This window comes from Elephantulus edwardii, unplaced genomic scaffold, assembly GCF_000299155.1.
Source record: "Elephantulus edwardii isolate Elephantulus edwardi_28Jun2011 unplaced genomic scaffold, EleEdw1.0 scaffold00453, whole genome shotgun sequence".
Classification (NCBI taxonomy): domain Eukaryota; kingdom Metazoa; phylum Chordata; class Mammalia; order Macroscelidea; family Macroscelididae; genus Elephantulus; species Elephantulus edwardii.
Genome location: NW_006400203.1, coordinates 508142 through 514480, shown reverse-complemented (window position 1 = coordinate 514480; position 6339 = coordinate 508142). Strand labels below are relative to the sequence as shown.

Genomic DNA, 6339 nt, shown 5'->3' with positions numbered 1-6339 from the left:
TTCGGCATCCATTTTGGTCTTTTCTTCTTCCTCTGTCTTTCTAATGATCTCTTACATTCTTCTTGGATGATGTTCTACCCACAGCTCAGTCTTCTTTCATTAGTGTTCAAGGCCTCGAATCTGTTCCTGAGATGGCTTTAAATTCAAGGAAGATAGATTCAAGATGAAATTTTTACTCCTGTGGATATGATTTAACCTTCTTTAGCTTTAATTTGAACGTCCATATTAGTAGTTGATGCTCTGTTCCGCAATCAGCACCTAACCTGGATTTCACTGCTGATATTGAACTTCTTCAGTGATTACTTCCACAGATGTAATTGGTCTGATACCTGTGCATATCATCAAGTGAAATCCATGTGTATAGCGTACATTTATGTTTCTTATAAAAGGTATTTGCAATGAATAAATCATTGTGCAGAATTCTATCATTGTATATTCAAAGAAATGACCCACAAGCAGAGATCAGCAAGCCCTGAGCCCTGTGAGCCAGGCCTTGGGAGAGAGGCTTCTTCTGCTCATGGGGACACAGAAAATGATGAATCTAAAATCAAAAGGTAACCGAGACTGCAGTTCAAGTGAACAGAGCTGAACTGACAAACCAAAGGCAGGACCCAAATTGAGTAAGAGCACCTTTGTCAGAGCATCTGTATTAGGTGCAAGCCACACCCTTGAACAGACTCCCTCTATACTGGGTCATGGCTATGACCAATTGAAGGTGTTGCATTCCACCCTAATCTTTTCACATCAGGACTGATTCTATTAGACCATATCATGTAGTCTAACTGCAACATTTCTACTACATTAAGCATCAAGCAAGAGCATCAAGGTGACTCACCATCTTAACCATCACAGTGTATTACTTTAAAATGTATGGATCTTAAAAAATTTTAATTTTGATTTTAATGAAAATTTACAGAAAAGTTAGATTTTCATTCATTCACTGTTGAACATTTTACCCCGTCCTTCCCTACCCTTTCCCCAGTTAACCTTTTTTTTTTCTTCTTCTAATATTCCTTCATTGTTGCACAATTACCTCCCTCCTCCTCCTGTCTCCCCAGACTTCTTTGCAATGCACCTCTTATTCTGGGCTATTGTCATGTATATAATGCCTAATCATATATATTTCTTTCATATAGTTCTTTCGTTCATCTGTTCCAGTACAGTGTTTATTATTTATCCCCTCTTTTCTTAGTTTCTCCCCAACTACCATGTCAGTCTTGTTGTCTTGTTTTATAATGATGTTATGTAGTATTTGTCCTTTTGTGACTAAGATAATTTCACTCAGTATAATGTCCTTCAAAGTCTCCCATGTTTTGTAATATTTTATGAGTTCCTTATTATTCAGTGTTGGGTAGTATTCCATTGCATGAATATATTATAGTTTTTCTTTCCATTCATTTGTTGTTGGGCACTTGGGTTGCTTTCATCTCTTTGCTATTGTGAATAATGGAGCAATAAATACGTGTGTGCATGTATCTGTTGGAGTGGCAGCTCTGGTTTCTTTAGGGTTTAATAAACCTAGTAGTGGAATTGCTGGGTAAAATGGTATTTCTATTTCCAACTTTTTGAGAAAGCACCATATTGTCTTCCATCGTGGTTGCACTATTTTACACTCCCACCAGTAATGAATAATGGTTCCAATCTTTCTCCAACCTTGCCAGTATTTGTTGTTTGCTGCCCTGTTGAACTTTGTTATTGTTACTGAAATAAGATTATACCTCATAGCTGTTTTTATTTGCAGCTCTCAGATGCCTAGGTATTTTGAACATTTCTTCACATGTTTCTTTTGCCATCTGAATGTCTTATTTGGTGAAGTGTCTATTCAAAACCTGTGCCCATTTTGCAATTGAGGTGTTTACCTTTTTTTTTTTTAAAATTGAGGTGCTGGAGGGTATTTTATAAATTTTATACATGAGTCCCTTATCAGATATGTCATTGCCAAATATTTTCTTCCAGACTGTGACTTTCCTTTTTACCCTTTTGGGGAAATGTATGGATTTTGACTGTTTGTATTTTGGTACACCTTATTGCTAGAATTCTACCTGGGAAAGATATTTGGATGATGGCTTCTGATAGATGATGAAGTTAGCTTTGTTGAAAAGATGTTTCCCTTCCTGTGTGATTTCCTGCCAGTTCTGTCATCTGGGCACTGGAGGGTGCAGGCATTTCTGCCAGTGTGGAGGTCCTCCTGCCTAGGAGCTGTCTCACACATGCTGAGCATACCTGCTGGGGTGTTAGACTATCTGCTGCTGCTGCATAGTCATGTGGCTTCCAGGGCACAGATCATTGCAGTAGAGTTTTGGGAAGTGGTTAATTTCTGTAGTACTGAAACAACTTTTATTCTAAGTGTGTGGAATTCTGTGTTAAGGCTAAGAGTTGGGGTTATGATGCAGCTACTGCTGCCAACATGCATCAGGGTCAGTGTGGTATATAGTGGGGCTGGGTGAGGGAGGAAAGAAAGGACAAAGTCTCTATGATGCATGAGGACTGCAGCCATCAACCTCACCCAGTGCCCAGTGATGGCAGGTCATCACCAGGAGGTGACAGCCAATATCCACCTTCCCCTGTTGACTTGTGCCCTTATTCCCTTGTCAGTAGACTTGTCTTGTGCTCAGTGTTGTTTGCTGGACACTTGCATGATGATTGAACAGCTAGTAAGAACTTGGGGGCCTTGCTCAGATATCTTTGCCAGAGCCTGTCAATGTGCAGAATGGCAGGAAATATGCTTACAGCACATGGGGTAAGAGGAGAGCAGGAAGGATCCCACAGTGCATGGAAAAAGTAGGCACTGGAGTCAAGGATGTGGAAGCTGAGTTAGCATCCTGATATAGGACCTGCCACTATAACCATGTTGGGGTACCTTGAGTCAGGGCTCTTCTCTGCAGAGGTTGAGCACTAGGCACACCATTGAGGTGGGTAACTGAGGGATGTGGCTGTTCTCTGGCTAAAGTAAAGAGAGAGGTCACCAATTAGACCAGGAATCAGAGTGGCTGCAGGTGGGCAGCAGGGAGCTAGGTGCTATCATAATCTGTTTCTACTAAGAATAAGAAACTGTGACAGGGGGCTTGGGAACTCGGCTTTCATCAGCAGGTCTGGGAAGGGGCAATCGGTGCCATGTCTGGCCATGAAGGTGGTAAGAAGCCCCTGAAACAGCCCAAGAAGCAGACCAAGGAGATAGACGAGGAAGATAAGGGTTTCAAGCAGAAACAAAAAGAGGAACAGAAGAATTCGAGGAACTAAAAGCAAGGCTGAGGGCAAAGGTCCCCTGGCCATGGGTGGAATTAAGAAATCTGGCAAAAAAATAAGACTGAGGCAATGATGAACCTTACTTCTGTTCCTTTTTAAAACATCTGGATTCTCTGCTGTAACATCTGTTGCCACCTGTAGTTAAAATGAAGTGTTGTCTTGGAGCCTGCTGTACATATAAGAGGAAACTTTGTGAAACAATGAAGAAGAAACCTTACGATGGTCCATCTCCAGTTCTCATTCAGCCATTCTGATCTTAGCTATGCAGTCATCTTGTCAGAATTTCCTCTTCATTCTTCATTACGCCCAGAATTCTGTACCACCTGGAATTAAACTCATTGGAAATAAAAAAAAGAAAAACAAAAAAAAAACCCCAAAACAAAAAAACTACTGTCTGCTGCAATTCTGAAGGCATGTGGTTTGAATACATCAGGTGCTCCGCTGGAGAAGGAGGGGAAATCTCCTCCTGTGCCAGCTGGATCCGATTCAACAGTACACAACAACAACAACAGAAAACAAACAAAGATTCTTAGGTGTTTGAAACTCAAGAGAAGAGTTGATGGTTTTGTGTTGAGTACAAGAAGCATATTAGGGGTCACGAGGTATGTTCCTGAGTATCGTCTCCCTACCTGTACCTGGCTGGAGCCAGCAGAAGGGGAGCATCGTATACCACACTTACCAGGCCATCTAAACTGTTGTTATACAATAACAGAGCATCTGTTTCCAGCCAGCATGGTGTGATGGGCATCTCCCAGGACAACCTACGACAAGAGGCAGAGCAGGAGTGCGGTGCCTGGCTGCCCACACTAAGAATGGCCCTCTCATACACACGGGTTGTGTGAGAGGAGGCAACAAGTACCGTGGTCAGGACTGGGTGTGGGGAACTTCACCCTGGGTTCAAGTGTTGTACTTGGAAAAGGACTATCTATGTTGTCTAAAATGCCTACAATAAGGAGCTGGTCCAACCAAGACCCTGAAGAACTGCATCGTGCTCACTGACAGAACGCTGTGATACAAATCCCACTATGCACTGCCCCTGGGTCACAAGAAGGGGCCAAGTTGACTACTGAGGAGGAAGCGATTTTAAACAAAAACTATCAAAGAAAATTCAGAAACAATATGATGAGAGGAAAAAGAGTGCAAAACTCAGCAGTCCTCTAGAGGTTCCAGCAGGGTGAGCTCCTTGCAGGCATCGCTGCCAGGCCAGGCCAAGTGTGGCTGTGCAGATGGAGACTCTGTGCTAGAGGGCAAGGAGGAAAATCAAGGCATGGAAGGCAATGGAATTTAGCACATGGATGAAAGGTATTTATTCCTGAAAAAAAAAAAGGACAACTGAAAAGTAAAACCAGTATTTCAACACGTGCCAGTAAAACATCTTTTCTACAAAAACATGGAAAGAAGAAAAGTGACATCTTGCCTGCCAGGTACAGACAGCAATCATGAACCCTGGTGTATTTCTTTCTGGCCTTTCCTGGACAAGGCAGCCTATTAGTATTTTTTTTTTCTTTTAAAGAAAATTTTTATTTTATATTGGTTTGCTTACAAAGTTCATAAACATTGTTTTTCACACTGGACTTCTCTTATTTCCTTTACCTATCCCTCCCTCCACCCATCAAATTGTGCAACCCTATGATTACAACCCTACCCATCGTCACCTCTCCCTTCCTACCCTCCCCCCCATGGATCCTCATACACGTTTTACTAGTTATCTTTTTATTTCTACAATAATGGTCTTATATTGTATAAGACTGAGTTAGTTCATTCAGTATAATGCTTTCAAGTCCCTCTCAAGTTAGGTAGTGTTTTTCAAAATCATTGCTCCCGAATGCTGTGTACCATTCCATTCCATTCCATTCCATTCCATTCCATTCCATTCCATTTCAGTTTCTCAATCCATTCAACTGTGGTTGGACATTAGGGCTGTTCCAGGTCTTGTGATGGTGAATAACACTGCTATCAATGTTGGTGTACAAATATCTAATATCTGTTTGTGTCTCAGTCCTCATTTTCTTGGGAAGCAGTGGAATAGCTGGGTCATACGAAATTTCTATGTTTAGCTTTTTGAGGACACCAAATTGCCTTCCTGAGTGGTTGTACCATTTTACAATTCCATCAAAAGTGTATAGGAGTTCCTATCTTTCCACATCCTCCCTAACATGTATTACCTGCTGCCCTGTTAAACTTTGTCACTGCTACTGGAGTGAGATGGTATCTCAGTGTGGTTTTGATTTGCATCTTTCTTATTACCAGTGATTTTGAGTATTTCTTCAAGGGTCTGTGGGCCATCTGAAAGTCTTCTTCTGGGAAAAGTCTTTCCATGTCTTTTGCCCATTTTGTAATTGTATTATCAGTCTTTTTCTTGTGGAGGCCCTGTAGGATTCTGTAAACTTTTTTATGAGACCCTTGTCTGAAATGGTATTGCCAAATGTTTTTTTCTCAGTCAGTAGGTTTTCTTTTCACTCTGTTGGAAAATGTTTTTGATGAGAATAGGGATTTAATTTTTAGAAGATCTCATTATTCATCAATTTTAATGTTTATGACGTTAAATGGATTGACAATTTTCAAACTATACATTCTCAAAGTTATAGCTTTTTATCAGTATTATATGCAAAATACAACAATCTTTTTCCTATCATACTAAGTCAGACTCTACTCTGCACCCCTCTTGCCTGTCTTTAATTGTTTTTGGTGAAACATTCTTCTAGATCGTGTAACCCTGGTATGTCCACTTGCTGTACAGAGGTAACTCGTGGTTGCTGTGAAGCTGAATACTGTGGTACTGATTAATCAAATGCGAGAGTGGTTACCCATGGTGGACAGTGTTTGGTTAAGCTCTCTGACTAAACAAGCTTGGAAGCAAGAATGGTATCCACTTCCACAATAGTTTGCCTCTGGAAACCCTATGAACCTGGAGAAAGGATGAAAGTTATAACAGAAGGTGTCCAGGACTTTCGTTCATAGAGTCGTTATGCCTGTGACTCAATGGCACTTAACAACAACAACTAAGTCAGAAAGGGGAGGAAGTACTATGGAATTTAGTAAGCATGTCGTTGTTGTTGTTTTGTGCCGTCGAGTCGCCTGCGACTCATAGCG

The 6339-nt window shown here is 41.1% G+C and overlaps 1 pseudogene; it reads left to right on the top strand.

The window, feature by feature from the left end:
* Positions 1-3114: 3114 nt before the first annotated feature.
* On the top strand, positions 3115-4534 carry LOC102844206 (annotated as a pseudogene).
* Positions 4535-6339: the final 1805 nt, after the last annotated feature.